This window comes from Hemiscyllium ocellatum, chromosome 13 (genome assembly GCF_020745735.1).
Source record: "Hemiscyllium ocellatum isolate sHemOce1 chromosome 13, sHemOce1.pat.X.cur, whole genome shotgun sequence".
In the NCBI taxonomy this organism is placed as follows: domain Eukaryota; kingdom Metazoa; phylum Chordata; class Chondrichthyes; order Orectolobiformes; family Hemiscylliidae; genus Hemiscyllium; species Hemiscyllium ocellatum.
The window spans coordinates 98,239,866-98,262,818 of record NC_083413.1 but is presented as its reverse complement, the minus strand read 5'-3'; the positions used below and the strand labels follow the sequence as shown (position 1 = coordinate 98,262,818).

Genomic DNA, 22,953 nt, shown 5'->3' with positions numbered 1-22,953 from the left:
GGCATGGCAGCGCAACATTAAACTAAATGACTGGATGAGACACAACCAAACAGAACAAGTGAAAGTATTTGGCTGGGAAAGGAGTAGGATGTGGGAAAATGTATGATTACTGACTGGCCTTGAAGAAAGAATGAAGCAAACTCAAGGTTAGTGCATATTCATTCGAGATTTATTAACCATTTCAGAAAGCATTTTTATCCAAAAAGTTGATGTAAAAGCTAACAGAAGTGAATATAATGGCTGGGTGCCACATTGAGATGAGAACACATGCGCTGTGAGGTGGGAATTTTCTGTACATCAGTAACAGTCACAAGAAAGGGAATACAAAGGCTCATCAGAAAGGGTAGGCAACCATTCTGAGTAAGGAACAAATAAAAACAAAACAAATGGGCTTCAAACAACAGGGAAGCTACAAATTCTTCCAACCACAACCATTTCAAAGATATCAAAGTAAAAACGAAAATCCATCAATAATTGTCTCAGTTACACACTGATAAACTGAAGTGATCTCACTGTGAGAGTCAGCAACAGGACAGATTGTAGATTGGGAATTCAGAGACCTTGATAAGCAGATCAGGAAAATCAAAGGGGTCCACAACTCATTCACTTAACCTGGAAAAGAGAGATAAAGCAATGACACAGATATTTATGATCAGGGACTTTCAGATTTAATGTTTATTCAATGGCACACTTAGAGATTTCACAAAACATATTGGGCTGTTTGGCATGAGAAAGATGTGATTATTCTCACCTTCACCAGAGTGACGGCAGCGCTGTAGAAAATACTCAGGAAGAACAAGGTGATGAACGTGGAAGCAGTTGTCCAGATGTTGCTGTTATCATCCTCATAGTCTTCAATCCAAGTGCGATCTATTGAATCTATGAATATAAAGCCGAGAGAACGCATTTAGATCGTTTATTGATCCAGATCGATCTATGTGTATCCAAGTCATGTAATTAGAGACCATTACATCTTCATAAAGCAGTCAGGTATTTCTCAAGTGTGACTCTTATCTGTATCCATCAGTGCATTATTGACTCTCAGCAAGAAATTACAAATACTGACTGCACATGTTCTTTCTTCATTGTCCATGTCAGAATGTTTTAATTTTTTTTAACCTATTATTTAAGGATATTATTATTTGAGGAATGCTTATTACGAATGATTATTTTAATTATATCATTATATTTTAAATATAGGCTGTGACAGCACTTTAGTTGAAAATTGTGGCCATCACTGAGTAAAAGTTCAAATGTGATTCTCACCTTTATGTATTGGTGACCAATTGCTTGGCAAATCGTGAATATAAGTGACATCACAGTCAGGACATTGCTTCATATTTTTGTTTGTAGGATCTGTATATTTAGGAATAAGCTTTTGTACATGTGTCCCTTAATTTATTTGACCTACTGCTTGGTGTGTTTGGTTTCCCTTTAATGGTTGTGTATGTGGTTATGAGTGCCTCTTACTTCACTCTTGCCCATGTTGGAGTCTGTGCATGAATAAACATATTCCTGTTCCTTTACTGCTAGTGTTCTCATGTGTTTGTGTACGTACATTTTGGTCTTTTCACATTGTGTAAGCATCATTATGCGAATATGCCACTTCATTGCTGCCTATGCTTATCTTGTAATGTCTTTGTGAGTGTTCACTTTTCATTAGTGCTATCTAAAATGTGTGCTTATGTGTCTGTTTCAGGTCCTACCTAAACTAGGTTATTTTCATGTTTATGCTTAATAAATGTTAGCATGCAATGTTATTTTGGTGGATGTTTATATTTATATGATGATGTCTGCTTGTGTGGCAATCTTTCCCAAACCATCTCCTGAGAAGCTTGTTTGTGTTACTGTGTGTGGATGCTTGCTGATGCTTGTGCTCATTATCCTTATTTAATAAATGCCCCTCTATTTGTTGACCTATGCACTTGTGTGTCTGCATGTGAGACTCGGAATTTGTGTGTACGTGTGACATTGTATACATGCTGATCAACGTGGTTTAAAAATAACTAATTAAGCTGCCTCTGTCATCGTATGTTTGTGATTCTGAAAATGGGAAAATAATGATATTAATGTTTATCTCTGTGCACTTACGTGCCTGTGTGAGTTGGCATGTGGGAGGATATTTTTTGGAATTTGTATCTGTGTGTTCATGCGTGTATGCCTGTACGCATTGTGCTGTATGAATGTATATGTATCCATGTCCATTTGTGTGTTACCGTGTGTCTATATTTCTCATGGTTATGTGTGAGTACCCTGATCATTTGTGCAAATAATTTTCTTTCGGTGTATGTGAGTTTTTGTATGAGCTTAGGTGAGTGTTCAAGTACCACTTGCATGTGTGGCTCTGTGCGAGTATGCGTGTGTGACATCTTATCTGTATGCACATTTGAGTGTGCACATCAATATGTGTCTTTAGGTGAGAGCCCATATATGTGTCATTCCGTGTGTATTTGCGATCATCTCTCTGTATCTGTTCTTATACCAGACTGCAATTTTTATTATTCTAATTTATTGTTCTAATTTTAATGGATTGCCTATAATTAGATTTGACCTTGGTGTTGTAGGAAACATTTCCCATCGTCGTGAAGAGATAAGCGTTTTATGAGCAACTCTTCTGTTGCAGTGATAGAATTTCTGTCTCTGAGAGAAAAGGCGTGAGTTCAAATCCCCACTGCCCCAGAGATAACATTTCTGAATATGTTTATTAGAAAATGTCTACTTGTGTTCTGTATGTGAAACAAAATGGTATCAGGTATTCGAATACCAGAATTGATCCCATGTGCTCCAGAAAACTGAGACAAAACTATAGAATTCAAACCGGGACAATGCAAACACCAGTTTTGGATTAGGGGAATCAATGTTAATCATTTGTTAACAGAGCCAAGCGTGTCCAACATGTTTCAAAGGTATTATTTTGCATGGAAATGTTCAATCTTTGGACAGTAAGCAAGAAGCTGACTGTTCCTGTTAGTAACGGGGTTACATTACAGAGGACATCGACCATGAAAACTCTGCACAGGGAGCAAGAGGACAGACCATTCATCGTTCCCCTCCCCTCTGCTCCACGACAACTTATCTGTCGATTCTCTTTGGTGTGAAAGTGAAGATACATTCTGTCAACTCATGCGCTGGCGCAAGATCCCTGGCAGTTCCCCAGAAACAACGGTTACATTCAAACTGTTCTGCACTCTTTACGATTGGTATGTTCCAATCAAATTTAATTTTAAAGTATCTTAAATTTACATTTCCAATTGGTGCAATGTGGCAGTTTAAAACTGACATGAATTTTATAAGAATGTCCAATCAGGGGAATCAAGAACACCAAGTTCAAAACTCGTGCTCTACCCTTGACATAAAATGGACATTGTCAGATTTTGTCACAGAGGGATTTAAGATGGATAAGGGACTTGGCGGAATCCTGCAATGAGTGAGCTTTACTCTGTCTCTGACCCAGGGTGTATCTGAGCAGAGAACATTAACTGCACAAGACACTTGTCCTAGACCTGTTAATAACCCACTTTAACTACAGAGATGGAATGTAAGTCAGAGTGAGAAACAACTCATTCAGTATTTAACTCACAACTGGAGGAAAAAGAAACTTTATTACTTCTGTTGAATTATTAAATGCAACTTTGAGATTTTTATTGACATGAATTAACAGTGTCCATCAGTGCAAGTGAAATGTTTACGAAACTCGGTTTACCGCTGGATTTATCGACTGTTCTGTTGATGATCTTCAATGGAATCGCTTCATGTCCCACCACACAGGAGTAAGAAGCACCGCTGGCCCACTCCTCCGCTGTAATGGATAACAGGCTGTAGATGAAGAAGGAAGTGTTGTCACTCTCTGCCATCACCTCGGTGTTCTTGTAGTTACTGGGATTCACCTGCTTGTCATTGTTTGTCCACTTGACGAAGATCTCTCGGGGGGAGAAACCTCTCACTAAACAGGTGAGGGAGAGAAACCTCTGAGCGGAGATTTCTTCTGTTGGTGGCAGGAGGACCGACACTGATGGCTCCAGCGGATTAATCACTGCAGAATATTTGAGACAAATATAAATCAATCAAAAACATCCTGAACCAATATCACAATTTCACTCAATATTAAAATACGCCATTTTTAATTTGGGATTTATTCACTTTCGTTTTCTAAAAGAGTACACATTCTGTTCAGTAAAAAAAGTAAAGTTTAATGTGAAAGTTGCCTCCATGTTTCCAGCCCACAACAAGGGCATTCTGTCCAACTGTCATTGCTGATGGTGACATCACAACCCAGGTTTCTTCCCACCTTATCTGACTTAATCAGAATACAATATCCTTTGGTCCATCTTTTTCTTAATCAGCTACTTAGTTATCCTGCCTTCAGATGCATCATAAATGCTCCCAACGGTGTTTGTTCATTACCAATCAAAGCCTGCCATTGATGTAACTGGATCTGGATTCCACATGGGATGCTTTGTGTTTTAATCTCACCGCTCACCTTTCTCCTTGTGGATGGAGTCTCTCAGCGGAGTCGGTAGATTCTGATGGTACACCACACATTCAAAAGTAACACCACTCAGCCAGGCTTCAGTAGAAATGTCTAATTTGCTGATCACGCTGTCGGGATTCTGTCCAGGCTGGTCAGCAATCTCGGTTTTCAGAAGCTTCTTTTCTTGCTTCCAGGTCACGCTGACTCCAGATGGAAAATTGGACACAACGCAGGTTAACGTCACCGTCGCCTCCAGTAAGACTTGTTCGATTGGCGGTGGGAGGATTTTAACGGTGTTAGGGTGGCACTCGGTATCTTCTATGAAACAAAAATCAAAGTCAATGAAAAATGCCCCTTTATGATACAAACACCCAATCTTCAGATTACTTCTTCACAGGGTGAAGACACCACCTTCAAAATGGCAACTCCAACCATTGCTGAAACAATGCTTACTATTGTTGATGTATTTTGATTTGTGAAAGCATTTGTGATTACCTATGACATACCCTGTGTAATTATTCCAAAAGAACACTGGCTTTGTAACAAGTGAAAGCTGTGAAAAAAGTAAAATCATCGAAGATACCATGATGTAACCCATGGAATTACCTTTCTTTCAGAGTTTGTCTCTCACTTAAGACCATCTATTGATACTTGTGACAAGAGTAATCTGAATATAATGAGTTCATTTCCATGTTCATAACCCTTAGGTGCAAGTGCTGCTGGTCACGCTGACTGCCAAATCACATCCCAAATTTTGGACAAATTATAAGAAATAATAATTATTCTCTTTGCAGAGTTCTAAAGTGCTACAGGAGCAGTGAATATCCATGGAAATTCTGTTCATTATATTTAACGTGATCAAAAATACTTTGCGTTATTGGTGTGATGTCATTCTCTGATTTATGTCATTGTTCCTCGTGGGCTGAGTTTGGAGTAGATCTGAAAACAAGGCACTGAGTACAGCATTGGATATCGAGAAGGACACCCATCTCCTTAAGTCTTTCCCTCCATTCAGTTAGTTCATGACTGGTCTGTACTTTCACTTTATTTACCAAGCTGCATTTTTTAATTTCTTCATAGAGCAGGGGAGAAAAAAAAACAAACAAAAGCGTCTTAAATTAATCTACAAACGTGATGGAAATGTACACTAATTTTATAGACATCCACTACCCACTGTGTAAACATCGCCACCCCAAACCAGGCTAAATCAGCCTGTCTCGAGTTCCTCGTTCATTCATCCCTATTGTAGCATTCTTACCAGAATTTATTCTCCTGCCTCATCCACTACTTACAGAGAGCATCTTAAAGAGGCTCAGTGAGATCACGTTTATCCCAGTTCATCAAATGTGATACCCACTTGGTCTGTGGTCTGATCCCATAAATGAAGTTAAAGAGCTCAGTACCAGATAAAAATCGATGTCGTACAATGTCCAAGGCCAACAGGTCATTCCTGAGCAGGGAGTGAAGCATTGAACGCATTTTGATTTATTTTCAAGTTAGGGTCACTGCATATTTTAACCACGTCATTTTGAGACCACAACATCATAAGATAGAGGATCAGAATAAGGCTGTTCGGCCAATCCAGAGTTTAGATCAGAATGATGCTGGAAAAGCACAGCAGGTCAGGCAGCATCCGACGAGCAGGAAAATCGACATTTGGGCTAAAGCCATTCTATGGTCTTCTCCCCACACTAAACAAGAACCGATCCATCTCTGGCTTGAATATACACAATGGCCTGGTCTCCACAGCCCTCTGCAGCAACAAGTTCCACAGATTCATCACCCTCTGGCTGAAGAAATTCCTCCCCATCTCAGTTCTAAACGGTGCCCCTTTGACCCTGAGACTGTGCCCTTGGGTCCTAGTCTCGCCTACCAGTCAAAACATCTATTTACATTCACTCGACCTCAGTCTCTCAGTATTTTCTATGTTTCAATTAGATATCTCTCCAATATCCCCCCTCCACCCCCAAACTTATCCTTGAAGCCACTACCAGGCAAGGATTCATCACTCTGAATGCCTCTCCCAGCATGGTCAGGCAACAAACTATTTAACAAACTATTTAACAAAGCTCACTGTCTATATATCTATCTTCAACAGAGAGGAAACATGCTTTTCTGACTTGCCAAAATGTTGAATTATGAGCAATGCTAATGTAACATTCAAACTGAAATGAGATACGTGACATGCTGGGAAATGAGAAGCTGTACCGTGCTGTTTACTACGCCTGATAAATTAGTGTGTTTGATTCACATCAGAGTTCAGAGTGATTTGTAGCTCTCCCAGTATGTGTCTCTTACCCTGGAGTGCGGTGATGTTTTTACTTTGAATGTTCTCTTCGTGAGTGACCTGGCAGGTATAGACTGCGCTGTTGTACCATTCACCATAAGGGACCATCAGCCGACTCGTCACCGAGAAGTTCCCGTTCGCCTCACACACGGGAGACGTGAAGAAGCCAGAATCCAAGCGTCGGCCATTTTTCAACCAAGTCACGTTGATTGCCTTCGGATGGAAATCGATGATTGAACAAACGACAGTTGCAAACTTGCTGCTTGCGATTTCTTCACTGGAGCTCACAGTTAGGAGAAGAGTTGGTGGGAGAGGACCTGTACCTTTAGGAAACACATCGCATAAATTATCTGATGAATTTCATAACAAATACAATCAGTTCTCATATATCAAGGTTTCTTGTGATTAATGGATACAAGAATCATAATTGTGCAGAGTGCTGGAGAAGCTGGGATCCACACAGAAAGATCATCAGGACAATGTGAAAGGCTAAAATTATAGGACACAGCAAGGGAGTCAAGGAGGCATAGAAACTATAGGCCGATAACATCAGAAGGGAGATAGCAACATTGGATGGTATTCGTTTTAATGACAGAGTCTGATGATCAAGGCAGATGAATTACCGGCATAAATGAGGAAATGATGCTGTTGCTATCACGGAGACATATTGAGAGCGGGGCAGGAGTGGCTATTCAATTTTCCAGGATTTAGTGCCTTCAGGCGAGACAGGGAAAGATGGAAAAGGATGGGGGCAGGGGTGTGCGGCACGGAATGTTGCTTCTGTCACAATTCTGACAAGAGTATTTTAGGCTGTAAAGAGAAATGAAATCATAGATACCTCCTCGAACAAAGGCAAATGGACAGTACTTCAAAACCAAAATACAGCAAACATAACTACTGGGAGAGCACGATAGGCCTTACTATAGGTCCAAAAGACCAAGTGCAAATACATGGATAAATTTCAGAGATATGTAAATTAAATAGGGGAATGAGAAAAGAGGTTTTTAACTTCCTCAGCATAGGCTTGGATATTCATTTTGTCTAACGTTTAGAGGGAGCACAATTCTGAAAATGCCCCCAGGAGAATATTTAAACAAAGTATGTGTTAATACAGAGAATTTTAATCCAGACCTTGCAAGAGAGGGGTGAACCTGAATTTAACTTTTGGGAATGAAGTCGACCCAGTGGGTAAAACATCAATGGTGGTGCACTTTGCAGACAGTGATCGTAAATCAGTTGGATTTCAGAGTGTACTGCAAAGGAATAGACATTGGCCCAAAGTTCTGAAAAGGGGAACGACAATTTTAGTAAGATCAGGTAATGACTTAACCAGAGTGGACTGGAAGCTGACACTTATTGGTAAATCTGAGTCAGAGCAGTGTGAAACATTTAAGAAAGAGACAGGAAAATCATAGGGAGGACATTTCCCAGGAAGCCACTGAATGGGACCAAGAATGTAACGTGCTCTGGACACCAAAGGGCATGGAGGGTGAGATAAGGAGAAACAAGGGAGGCTTCCTGTCTATACTGAAATCTCAAAACAATAGAAATTAGTATGGAGTACAGAACGCGCAAGGGGGAGTTTGAAAGACAAAGGAATTAGAAGAGCAAAAGGGACCATGAGAAAATAATAGGAGTCAAAATAAAGGAAAATATTTTTAAAAGTTACAGGCTCATTCATAATAAAAGAATTATTCGGGAAACAGTAATGCCCATTAAGTGTTATTATTGGAGTGGAGCCGGAGGATTAGGTTGTGGTCAAAACGAATGTGTTGTGTCAGTGTTCACTAGTAAGAGGGACAATGTGGGGACAGAAATCATGGAGGAGTGTTGTGATGTACTTTCCGAAATTAGGACACATGACGTGATGTTCTGTGTTGTCTTGCTAAATGAAAAGTGGTTATATTTCCAGGGCAGATGAAAAGTATACCAAGCGGTTGAGCGATGCAAGGGATGAAATAGTTGGGTCGCTAACAATAATTTAGAATTACTGTCTGGCCACAGCAGTTGTGCCAAGTGAGTGTAGATCAGCCAACGTTGCACTGTTACGCAGGACAAAGGAAGGGATAAATAATGAAAACACAGATCTGTCAAGCTAGTCTCAGTGGTAGGGAAACTATTGAAAAGTGAAATTAGTCTTCATTTGGAAGATAAATCAACAATTTTCAGCATAGTTTTATTGAGAGAAAGTCATGTGTAACAATTTGATAGTAGTTTTCAGAGAGATAACTCGATGTCCAGATGATAGCAATAATCAGAGCCAATGGGATCCGAGTTAATTTGACAGATTGGATCGAGAACTGGCTGAGTGATGGGAGCAGGGGATAATAGTCATCGGGTGTCTGGGTGACTGGGAATCTATGTCTCCTGGTGTTCTGTAGGGATTGGGGTTGATTTCCACGTTATTTCTCTTACATACCAATGATTGAGACTCAAATTTAGGAGGATTAACCAGTGAATTCACAGATGAAATGAAAACTGTCATGTTGGTAAGTCATGAGCATTATGGCTTTAGATTGCAGGAGGATATAAAAGGGTTGGTTGTATGTGAAGAGAAGTTGCAAATGGAAATTATTCTGGATAAATGTAAGGTAATGTAATTCGGCAGAAGAATCTGTGAGGTATGACATTTTGAATGGTGGAACCCTGGAAAGGCCTGAGGATCTTTGGTGCATGTACCCACCGATCCCCTATAGTACTGTGTCGTCTGGATAAAGAGACTAAGGAGGTGGGAGGATATTTGCTTTTATTAGCCTAGACATTGACAATGAAGAATCGGGAGATGATACTGGAAATTAATAGAACACTGGTTAGGCCATACTGAAGCGTTGTGTGCATGTTATCGAAGGAATGTGATTACACTGAAGGCAGTATTGATTAGATTTGCCAGGATCTTGCCTGGGTTGGAGGGTTTTAGTTATGAAACTAGATGAGATAGACAGGGGTTTTCCTTGAAGCAGAGGAGAATTAGGGAGAAGATTATCATGATGTCTAGAATTATTTTAGGCATAGACTGGGTAAACTGGATGAAACCTTTCCCCTTGATGGAGAGATCAATGCCTCAGGGGCACAGGGTGAAGGTAAGGCCAGGAGGTTCCAAGTGGATCTCAGGGGAAAACAAAATCAAACAGAGGGTGGTGTTAGCCTGGAGCTCAGCACCTATAAGTCATGTAGAGACTGAGCCCCTCATAATAAGTATGAAGTATTGAGATGCATCCTTGCAAGGGCAAGTCACACAAGGCAATGGATCATGTGCTGGCACATGAGACTGGAATAGTTAGGTGGCTGTTATTGATAGGCGTAAACTGGATGGATCAAAGGGCCTTTTTCCTGTGCTGTATAAGGGGATTCTGTGAAAATGGTTATAAATAATGCCTTATTCATATTAATGCCAGATGCTCTGTTTATCTCAGTCCCCACAATACGTACCTGGACATGGCATTTCTTTGCTCTTGTGTGACTCTCTGTGTTGAACCTCACAGTAGATTTTGCTGGGGCAATCTACCGCTGACCCGGGCAGGGTTAACTGGCTGCTCAGGGTGTAGGTTCCCTTCTTGTTTCTCACTGATGGGTAAGTCTTCAATCCACCATTCGTGATTAGCACCCCACCTTTCTTCCAGGTTACCTTGGTGACTTCTGGGGAATAGTCCATCACCAAACAACCAAAGATTGTCGAACCGGTGCTGTGCTCCTCACAGGAGGAGACCAGGCCATAAAGCGTGGGGGGAGATGGTGTCTCTACAATAGAATGACCAATTGAGCATGTTAGTTTCTGTTAATTTGACCTTATCAGTTACTCAAATGTATCCTCAGCTGTAACCGTTTGCCAGTATGCTCCCGCTGAAGTCTACAGCATAACTGGAGTTTATTTTTGTTTCCTACCAGTTGCTGATCATGATCATTGGTTCCCTCTTGAGAAACATGCCCTCGACCTTGACCATTGCCATATAATTTAGGAAGAAGAACATCCTGATCCCACCCCAGTAACTGTTTGAAGATCTCACCAATTGACACTTTCATTGGATTGCTGTGAAGAGCAGAGAAGTTTCACAAAATACAAACCAAGGAAATGCAGATTCATCGAAATTCTACAGTGTGTGCAAACAGGCCATTTGGCCCAACAAGTCCACACCCACCCTCTGAAAAGAAACGCATCCAGACCCATTCCTCTACCCTATTATGCTACGGTTAACCCTGACTAATGCATCTAACCTCCCAATCACTGAACACAACATTTGCAATTTCCCCAGCTTGTACAGATTTGGACTGTGGGAGGAAATGCACACAGATATGGGGAGAAAGTGCCAACTCCACACAGACAGTTACCCGAGGCTGGAATGGAGCCAGAGTCCCTAGCACTGTGAGGCAGCAGCGCTAACCATGGAACCAGCGTGCCGCCCCACTAGGTACCGTGCTGCTGGAAATACCCAACAGCTGGCAGTACCCCCAGAGAGAAATCAGAGTGAATCATAGAACATAGAACATCACAGTGCAGTGCAGGCCCTTCGGCCCTCGATGTTGCGCTGCCCTGACATACTAATATGAAGCCCATCCCACCTACACTATTCCATGTACATGCATAGGCCTGTCCAATGACAACTTAAATGTACTTAAACTTGGCGAATCTACCACCATTGCAGGCAAAGCACTCCATACCCTTACTACTCAATGAGTAAAGAAACTACCTCTGCTATCTGTCTTATACCTATCTCCCCTCACTTTAAAGTTGTGTCCCCTCGTGTTTGCCGTCCCCATACTTGGAAATCAGGTCCAGTGAGCCTTCCTCACTTATCAATGTAAGACAGAATGTTCTCTCTGGGAGGAAGGTCACAGCAGCAGCAGCAGCAGCAGCACAGGCAGGAGCTGAGCACTGGGACGGGGAGGATGGCTGTCACGGCTGAACTCAGGCCAATTGGCTGGAAGTTGAAACATCTAATTTACAATTATCTGAATTCTGGAGGCCTCTGAAAAATGGAGGACCATTAAGGTTCAGAGACTTTGGAGTGTTACAGCTGAGTATTTATGTAAATATGATTTGAGAAATGAACAAGTAATCTTTAACTTTAATAACTATCAAACTGATACGCAGTTCACCACCAAACCTCATCTCTCAGACTAACCACTGCACTTACTCTGCCTAGACCTAAATTTCCACTCACATTGACAAACCCCACCCTGCTATACACCCATTCATGCCCGGAACACACAACCCCCTATCACACAAAACACATCCAAGGCAATCCATATTGACAGTGTAGCTGAGCAGAGAGATCTCGGTGCCCATGTACACAGATCCCTAAAAGTTGCCAGCCAGTTTGATAGAGTTGTTAAGAAGGCATACTTTGTGCTGGCTTTCATCGATAGAGGGACTGAGTTTCAGAACCACGAGGTTAGGTTGCAGCTGTACAAAACTCTGGTGTAGCTGCACTTGGAGTATTGTGTACTGTTCTGGTCGCCACATTATAGAGAGAATGTGGAAGCTTTGGAAGAGTTCAGAGGAGGTTTACCAGGATGTTGTTTGGTATGGCGGGAAGGTTTAATGAGGAAAGGATGAGGGTCTTGAGGCTGTTTTTGTTTGAGAGAAGAAGGTTGACTTAATTGAGACATAAAAGATAAACAGAGGGTGGACAGTGAAAGTCTTTTTCCTTGAATAGTGATGGCTAGCAGGAGAGGACATAGATGACAGATGTCAGAGGTTGTTTCTTAACTCAGAGAGTGGTAGGGGCATGGAACGCACTGCCTGCAACAATAGTACACTCGCCCACTTTAAGGGCATTTAAAAGGTCATTGGATAAACATATGGATGAAAATGGAATAGTGTAGGATAGATAGGCTTCAGATTTTTACACTGACCTGTGGAATCATCGAGGGCTGAAGGGCCTGTACTGCACAGTAATGTTCTATATTCTATATTCCAGATGGACATATGATCTCAATTCCTTTCAGTCATTTACACTCCTGCCGCCCTGTACCTGGTCCATGGTGAACCTGGCCCTGACTGGACCTGACACCATCATTTCCACAACCTCTGACAAAAGCCCACTACCCAAGACATGACCTCAGCCCTTGATCACTGACCTCTCATCTTACCCAAGACAACCTGTGCACATTGCATCCTAGCTCCTTTGGCATCTGTGCTTTACAACCTACCATTTTGCCAGACTCTGAGCTTTGCATTTTGACAACACGTCCACCTGTCACTTCATTACAGTGACCTTCCACCCCCTGAAACATCCTGGCACCCTGCCCATCTCTACACTAACCAGCCTGGCATCCTGCCCACCTCTCCATAAACCAGCCTGGCAAAGACAGACCTCCTGCATTTCAGCTCAAACTACCCCTCACCTACCAAGCACAATTCGACCAAATTATCCTGTGACCATTACCATTTACCTTGATGCCACCTTGCCAGACAGAGTGCACGCAAGCTTACCCAGCAGCCAGCCTACCAGCCTACCAGCCCAAACTCTCCCACATGCCCAATCTAGCCCCTCACTTGTTCACCACCTTCCAACTTTGAGCCTATCCACCATAAAGTCAGTGAGACATAAAGTCGTACAGCACCGAAACAGTTCCCTTGGTCCAGCCCATCCATGCTGACCAGAGTTCCCAAATTAAACTCATTCCACTTGCCTGCCTTTGGCCCATATCCATCCAGACCGATCCAGTTCCTGTAGCTGTTCAAATGTCTTCTCAATGTGGGACCGATCTCTGCATTTACCGCTTCCTCTGGCAGTTCATTCCAATGTTTTGGACAATTACAACATGAAGCCCTAACTCCTGCACTCAGTGCTCTGACCAATGAAGGTACGTGCGCCAAACACCTTCAACACACTAGGTACTTGAGACAACGCTTTCAAGAATCTATGAGTCTTGAATCTATGAATTTCTGTGGTGGAGAATTCCAAACGAATTCACCATTCTTGTGTTGAACAGTAAACAAATCAGGTTCAATGTTATCAGTGTGTTGGGAAGATTGATGAGCAGCAAGATTAATGATGATCCCATGAATGGAATAGCCTTCTAGAGAGGCCGAGATGCCTTCTTCAGCTTCCATTTTGCATGCTGACATGTCCCTTCGGCAGCATATTCCAAAATTGTGATCCTTGAGGATAAGGGCACACATGCATGTGAAGCTTTCCTCCAAATCAGACTTCAACTTAACTCTCAACTATTTCCCTGCCCGTTTCCTCTTCCTCAATCACAGCCATGGGGCTCACTTCCTAACAGCGCTGTGAATGTGCTAATACCACACAAACTTCAGCAATTCAAATAGACTGATGACAACTGGTTTCTCAAGGCGATATAAAAAGTCTGACACTTCCACACCTGTCTCGAGATTCAAACAACCACTAGAAGAATTGAAAATTATTTGAGGCACTTGTGTGTCTACACAAGATGACATGATTTCCTTTTTTTAAAAATCACACAACACCAAGTTATAGTCCAACAGGTTTAATTGGAAGAAAACTAGCTTTCGGAGTGACGCTCCACTATCACCTGATAAAGGAGCGTCACTCCAAAAGCTAGTGTGCTTCCAATTAAACCTGTTGGACTATAACCTGGGGTTGTGTGATTTTTAACTTTGTACACCCCAGTCCAACACCAGCATCTCCAAATCATGGTTTCCTTTTGAGTGATTTGACTGTGTTTTCACTGAATGAACAGAGCTATTTCTTAATCATATAATAGGAATGAAGCTTCCCTCATTTTTAGCAACTGCTGAAAATGTATTGCTGGAAAAGCGCAGCAGGTCAGGCAGCATCCAAGGAGCAGGCAGCATCCAAGGAGCCCTTCCTGAAGAAGGGCTCATGCCCGAAACGTCGATTCTCCTGCTCCTTGGATGCTGCCTGACCTGCTGTGCTTTTCCAGCAACACATTTTCAGCTCTGATCTCCAGCATCTGCAGTCCTCACTTTCTCCTCATTTTTAGCAAGGCAATCACACATTATATTTCTTGATTCCAGGGAAGTATAGTGTTAAATTAATGAAATATGATGATTGGGATGTTTCAATTGGAAATTGTCAGATATTTAAAGTTTACTTTCATGAGCAATTAATCCCAGCCTCATTGTATCACAGTACTCACAGGAATGTCTTTCAGAAATGGTGTCTCCCTTTGTTATGGGCAGTCAAATCAGTAAATCTGGGATAGCTTTTGCTTGTTAAACAAAGGTGTTAAAGAGCTTTAGCCAAAGGGAGACCTGTGGATTGAGCTCACAGATGCACCATGATCTAAGTAAGTGGGGGAACAACTAGAGGGGCTGAGTGCCCTCCTCTTGTTCCTACCTTCCTATCATTGTGTCATTCATTAAGCTAGCACTGGCCGTGAATACTTTTTATTAAAATATTTCGATAAATTAATTGTTTCACACATGCTTTAAAAAAAACTTCTGTTGATTATTTGGAACGGGATCACTGACATTCTCTATTTGAGTGATCAAAATAACTTCCACCCAATTACAGCAGCCACTGCACTCTGCAGTGTGTTGTTACTTCATAATAGTTTCTTGTGAAACTACAGCTCGAGATCAGGGCACTCAAATTCAATAATATCTCTGAACATTTGCAATTTGTTCAAATGCATCCTTTCTCTGAAGAACGTGTTTAATCGAACAGAACGTTTTTCAATGAAACAACAAACTTTAAATGCTAGAAAACCAAAATAAAGACAGAAACGTCTGAAGAAACTCAGCAGGTCTAGCAGCTCCTGTGGAGAGAAGGCAAGGTGAACCTTTCCCATCCAGAGACCCCCTCTTCACCAAATTGTTTTCATGTTTTTGGCACAAGAGCTCACACCCGTTGAGATAAACAGTGATTCCGTTGGCTTGACTCCTGTTGGAAAAAGGATTCTTAGCAGAGGTACTGGACGGTCTGAGATAGCAATGGAAGACCAACTGAAAAGCTATCACCATCTGCTGCAAGTGTTGGATTCAACGGAAACCCCCACAGTACTGAACAATCAAATTCAGCTACAGCACTGGTTTAATATAAAGTAAAACAGCCTAAGCAAAATCTCATCAAATATACTTTGAAAATGATTCATTCGGGATTAGTTATAAATGATATTGTTAGAACAGCAAGTCAAAAGCTGGGATTTCTTTGAGCACTTACTCCATTAACCCCATCTAGCGATGCCCAAAAGCTTGTGAACAAATATTGATCTGGAAAAAGCTGCTAACCACCAAAATTCTGTTTAATGTCTAAGAGACACAAGTCAGGACAGCGATTGAATAGATTTCACTGGCCTCTGTGAGTGGAATTCCAACAAACACCCAAACATCTCAATCTGCTTTCTCGTACTGAAGTAACCTGATAAGAGATGGTGTTACATACCTCTCTAACAGGTTGTAAGTGAACACAGGCCACCTGGCACAGAATCAGGGACCCTACCACAACATCACAACAGACCTGAACACAATGAGCGCGACACTATCACGGAGAACACAGCTCACCTGTTTTGACAGTTTATAAACCATGTTAGTTATTAACACCTTCCAACAACCAGGGATTGTTCCAGAATGTTTGGACAATGAAAGTAACATTTCAACATTTATCCAAGAATACTTTGACAGCTGCTCCAAATTGTTCAAACTCTATGAGAACTACAGAGCAATAAAACTAGGAATTGCATTGCCATCAATTCACTGTCACTAGATTCCAACCTCGAACTCCCTTCCTCTTTCCCCTGTGAATGTTGCTGCACCAGACGGTCTACTTAGTTTGAAAAAGATTATAATGTTCTGAAGTGTAATAAGACCATTGCCAGTAACATTAAAAGCTGATAATTAGTTTTCAAATAATAAGATGCAAAAAAAATTCTGATTTTACATTGTGCCATGAAACATCTCCTGCATAACTGAGGCACAAAGAAAATCTGCAGCATATTTCCCTCTGCCTCGCTCAATCAAATATCTCTTGTTGTCAACAACCAATTTCAAATCTCTTGCTATCTGCCTTTTGTTCCTGAAACGTTCGTTCTGATTGGAACAACTTAGTCAGGGCTCTCAATTCTGTGGCACCTAATCAAATATTGTATTTCTGGCAGATAAAAGTGGTTTTAAAGCGCGAGATAAAATTGAACTGTCTGAGATTCAGGTATCCGAACTGGACAATTTATAAATGGTCAGGACCGTGGACAAGTTAGTCAGAGATAGCACTGAAACAAACTATACAACAGACTTAATCCCAGAGGATACATTGCTCAACTCCTCACGTCAAATATATTCACTGTAATTGAATATTCATCAGAGGAACTAACCAGTGGATTAATGTGAACGAGAATGTATTCACAATAAATATAAATAACCACTGAGTTCATAAACTTGATAAGTCATTGTATTTAACAAAATTATTGAGGTGGGAAATATCGCCAATTAAAGCACAGATCTGGAGGAAATGGATTATTCTCTAAATTATTTTTACATATTCTTAAAACGTTCCTCGAATTGTGGAGATTTTGCATGCACTGCATAAACAATACTGCATTCCAGTGTGGAAAGCATTTCTGTTGAAGGAATTAGGGCAAGGTTATTTTCTTGTTAACTGCTTGTAATGAACGAAAATGTTGAAAAAGGTATGAATTGAAAACATGCTTCTGTCTGGAGTTGCCCACTTTAACGGATGTCTAAGTAATGTGGGCACTGCTGCCTCACAGATCCAGGTACCCAGGCTCGGTTCCAGCCTCGGGTGACGGCCTATGTGGAGTTTACACAATCTCCCCTGTGTCTGTGTGGATTTCCTCCCAAAATCCAAAGATGTGCAAGTCAGGTGAACTGGTCATGCTATATTGTCTATAGTGTTAGGTGCATTAGTCAGGGGTAAATATAGGGTAGGGGAATGGGTCTGGGTGGGTTACTCTTCAGAGGGTCGGTGTGGACTTGTTGGGCCAAATGGCCTGATACATACTGCAGGAAATCTAATCTAAATGATTGTCACACTGGACTAATGTGAGCAGATTCCTTCAGATCGCTACATTGCAATAAATCGATCAAGTATATTAATTAAAATAAATATTACTCTATTTTCAGTGTTTGAATAAACAATGTGCTCTGTTATCCTCTAGTTCATGTCTTCTGCAAATTTGTGAACTCTGCATACGCCTGAACACATCGATGTAAAATGAATTTTCTGCGTTTGCAGCAAGTACTCCCATGGTTTTAAGAGGAGAGTTCCTACAGTATGGAAACAGGCCATTTGGCCCAACAATTCCACACTGACCCTCTGAACAGTAAGTAGCCCACCCAGACCCATTCCCCCTAATTTATATTTGTCCTTGACTAATGCACCCTAACCTAGACATCCCTGAACACTATGGCTGTGCTAAACTGCACAATCACCTGACCTGCACATCTTTTGGACTGTGGTAGGAAACCACAGCGCCCGAAGGAAACCCACACAGACACAGGGAGAATGTGCAAACTCCACACAGGCAGTCACCCGAGGGTGGAATCAAATTTGGGACCCTGGCGCTGTGAGGCAGCAATGCCAATCACTGAGCCACCATGCTGCCCTGGAGTTCATGAGTGGATTACTTTAATTAATTCGAAATTTGGTTGGTCACATAATTCACTATAGCAGTTGTTTCCCGAAGAATGACTCTTCAGTTGATATTTTGTTGTAATATGTAACTATTTATTTAAAATGCACAGATTGGGAACACCTAAAGCACTGTGCAGGTTAAATAATTCAGTTAATGTTTTATTTTTATCCTGCAAATCCAGTTTAATCAGGGACATAACAATTAATTAACTCAAGTTATATGTGAAACTGATCAAAGCAGTGAAACTGATCTGTTCTTCATACAATTGAGCAGAATTTCCAAATGGTCTTTGCCAATGATCTTTTCCAGCCAGAAAAATATGTATGTAGTGTACAGCGGAATTGAAAGGTGTTTCTTGATCAATTATAGCACAGTCATGGCAGTGCAAGAGCAAGAATTATTAGAACATTAGACTTTTGAAATTCTATTTATATTTCTCTATGACTTGTAAACTGTTTAAAGACAGACCTTGTGATTGAACTAGATAGTTGAGTTTCGAATTTGGATTGTAAAGCATGGATTAGATTAATCCTTAATTATTTATTTTAAGTAAAAATAGCACCTGAAGGTATCTGTTTTCCCTTCATTTCTAAAACCTGTGCGATTTGCCTTTCACTTTATAATAGACTTTATGAAATTGTAACTCGCATGCTGATTGCATTGAATGAGGAAAGAGCAGTTCACTGTCACCAACCGTGTTAACATTGCAAAAACAATGTAGAAACCAGAAACGGTTTCCCAAATATAACACATTTAATGTTACCCAAGCACAGTCCCTCCTCAACAGATCAACGATCACCAGATCACAACACGGTATGTTTGCAGCAGAACTAGCTCTGCAAACATTTTCAACAGAACCAAGAACATGATGTCACCTCACAAATAAAACCAAATTGAAGTCTAACAAAGCTGCTCAGAATCAAGCAAACTAATGATTAAATTGAATAGAAATAACAGGTCATAATAGCAACCTTGTTTGTGAGGGGACTTAACACTTAAAGCTGTAACGTTTCTGGCAATAGTTCAATTTATTTCTAACCTGCACACCCTTCCTGATCATGACAATCTTGTGCAGTGCACAGTAGAGTGGGGTTGAAGGCATATATTGATTAATCACCTCGTGGTCAAAACAAAATTACTGAATGGACAAATATTACCACATTATAATTTTAAGTTAGTTTCAATTACGTAATCTGATCAATTCTGCAGTTTCAGATTTAGGTCCCAAATTTTATTTTGAATGAGGCTACTCAAAACAAAATTCAGTTCGTTTACAATTAGAACTGAGTTTTTTTTTAAAGTCAATCCATTAAAAACTCGTTTTTTTTTCATTTCTCACACATCTGGGTTTCTGCCTTAAGTTGTTTTTCAGACCGTTACAAATGGATGTCATGTTTTCAATCAAGCAGAGAAAAATGTGTCATATAAGTTTAACAAATGCAGAAATGATTCATGAAAAACAAAAGAACTTCACAAATATTGGTAATGAAAAGTATTCCAGAGAGTCAATCTCCTCACCAGAAAGAAAACATCGATTCAGAAAGCATGAAAACGCAGATCAATTTCACAAACTGAATAAGAATCCAATCAACTCAATTCAACAGAATCAAGGAAAATAAAATCAGAATCCAATCAACTTAAAACAACAGATTTGAATGAAATATAATCAGAATCCAACCAATTCAATTCAACAGAATCAAATAAAACCATTTCAAAAGTCAATCAACACAATTCAACAAAACCAAGTAAAAACAAAGTCAGAATCCAATCAACACAGTTCAACCCGAATCAACTAAAACAAAGCCAAAATCCAATCAACTCAATTCAACAGAATCAAGTAAAACAAACTCCGAATCTAATCAACAGAATGCAATATAGCACCGCAAGAAACTTTGATGACAGTTTCTAACCTGCTTGTCATCAACAAAATTAACAAAATAAATGAGAAAATATAATCATGGTAAGAACATATATTCAAGAAATGAATAATGATATTTTAGCATATTTTAGTCATGTTTGGTAATATCTTGAACATCTTTGAATTCGTAGCATTTGTTGTTGATAATAAAACTCACAGTCAGGGTGTCACTGACATTAAACATTATTTATAGCTGACTGATTAAGAGACATTAGGTGTTTCAAGTAACCCAGCCACATAGAATGTCCATCTGATCAAAAAAAAGAGATACACTGAGCAAATGACTCCATCATCACCATTTTAACTATTTGCTGAGCCTTAACTGAAGTCTATAATCAGTCTGAACAAAAATCAATCCGAACCAAACCAAACTCAGCACAGAATCTGAGTTTCATTTAATTCAGAAATTAGTCACATGAATAGAAAGTTTTTAAAATGTCACTAAGAATGTTCAAAGTTCTTACCTGAAGTCACTGTCACCATGGTCCCTTGGCCCCAGTAATCAAGATAGTCACAGTGTTACATTCTCTGGACTGGATCACACAATAACTAGCTCTGCATAAAACAAATCAAAAATCTACCATCATTTTAAATTTTCAGAACCACAGGCAAAATAAAGTCATGATAAATCTTCATCACATAATTGCGCGAGTGAATTCTGATCATTCTTGATAAATTTTAATACTGTTTTATACTTCACAGAGTAACACATAGCTGATTCTCAACATCCCCAACTAGTGTATCAATAATTACCCAACACTTTTACAAATTAAATAGTGATACTGGCATAAAACCCCACAGAACTAATACCGAACTGCAAGTTAAGACGGTTTGTAGAAGTAATCACTGACTATTTCAAACAATGGAGGCTGAATAGGTTTTTGTATTGATCATAATTGCAGTGTCACTCCAGCTATATCACTGTGAGACACGTTGTGTCAAATACTATGACAGACTGGAAACAGTAAAATGCAAATAATTTCTTCACTTCCTAGAAAGCAGTGATTCAGACTCCTCGAAAAATGATTTGGTGCATTATTTCAGCTTTTACTATTCATTGTATTTTGAAAGCTTGGAATACTTTTCCAGGTTTGGTCTGCATTTAACTTGGCAATCAACACGAAGAAGGTAGAAAATAATTCTACATTTGTACAAACTAGCCCGACTGGATTGTGTTTAAATTGCATCTCACATTATTTCACGCTCCTGCCACGGTAGAAATCACCAATTTGAGATAAATCCTTGTCAGTGGTTATTGTATGAGGATGTCGCTGTGCACAGCACTGTGACCCACTGTAGTATCACAATGATGTAGACCAGTACACTCATTCTCTGTTCTTTACTCTAGGTCTCAATTTTCATTTGAAAGAGCCATTTAGTACTGATCATGTTTAGAATGAATGCCATAGTTGACATAACAATTAGCAGTGATTTCCTGAGCTGTCAGATATATTTTGTCCCAGCATTTAATTGATGGAAGTGTTAGCAGTACATATGACATGCCTAAAACATTGTCCCATTGTGTCACCAGTTTGCTAGTTTAAATGGTACATTTCCTCTTTGATAGCTTTGTAAGAGGCAGCCTGAGGTCTGCTTCAGATCGCAGTTGGTATAATTGCATTTAAAACTCAAACTGACCATCAGTTTATGATGGAATTGACAAAATGTTCCCTCGAGCTGTTTTTGAACGGGTCCAGCCCTGGTTCCTCTCGCTGTGGTATCTTGCACAGTAATAGATGGCGGTGTCTTCGATCTTCAGGTTAGTCATTTTCAACGAGAAAATGTTGTTTGAATTGTCTTTGGACGCAGTAAATCGACCCTGAATCGCTGGTGCATAGTTATTGTTGGATGAACTATAGTAGTACAGCAGCCACTCCAGACCCTGGCCGGGAACCTGGCGGACCCAGCTCATGTAGTAGCTGCTGAGATCGAACCCGCTGGTTTTACAGGTCAGTGTCAGGCTGCTTCCGGGATGGCCAGTCTCTGCCTCTGGCTGGGTCAAAACAACCTCCGACTGGACACCTTTAAAAAAGACAAGAAATAAACCATGAGCATTACTTTTACATTCCTGAGGTAGACTAACATTGAGACAGCAACAAAGACAGACTTAAACAAAAAAAACACTCACATGATAAGAAAGTCAGTAATAAACTGAGAAAAATTGTCGACACAATCATTCTGATAACCTCTGGGAAGCGGTTCTGTCAAGATCTTTCTAAACAAAGCCGATCCCGGAGTGTTGAATTACGGTCCAGTGCCTAGGATTTATATGGCTATCGGAAAGGGCAGGCTCACAGCTTCCGCCTGTTGGTTTCCTGCTGGAGGCTGAGACTGGATCCTGGTCTCAGCTTGCACAGCCCCAACACATGGGCTCATGTATTTACCAGGTTACGCTTAAACATGGATATATACACATCTTGGGATATTTATTTTGCTGAATAGCTTCTTTGGGAGTGTTTTTTTTAATGGTGGAAGTAAAATTGAGTACCTTCAGGTCTATTTCACATGATAGTTGCAAGTATTTTGTTTTAAAATAAATCCATTCGGAAGTTAGCTCCCTTTATTTCTACATTCATTCACAAACAGATAAAACTAAAATCAAAGTTCAAACGTATTACTAGCTAGTAAAACAATTGAGTTTTTTTCCCCAGGACACTGCCAGTCTCTGTCCCACTACAAAATAACATGTAATTCATACTAAACATTTCAAAATTCAATTTAGGCAACTGAATACAG

At 40.4% G+C, this 22,953-nt stretch overlaps 1 pseudogene; it reads right to left on the bottom strand.

Moving 5' to 3' along the window:
• Positions 1-147: 147 nt before the first annotated feature.
• On the bottom strand, positions 148-22,398 carry LOC132821648 (Ig heavy chain C region, membrane-bound form-like; annotated as a pseudogene).
• Positions 22,399-22,953: the final 555 nt, after the last annotated feature.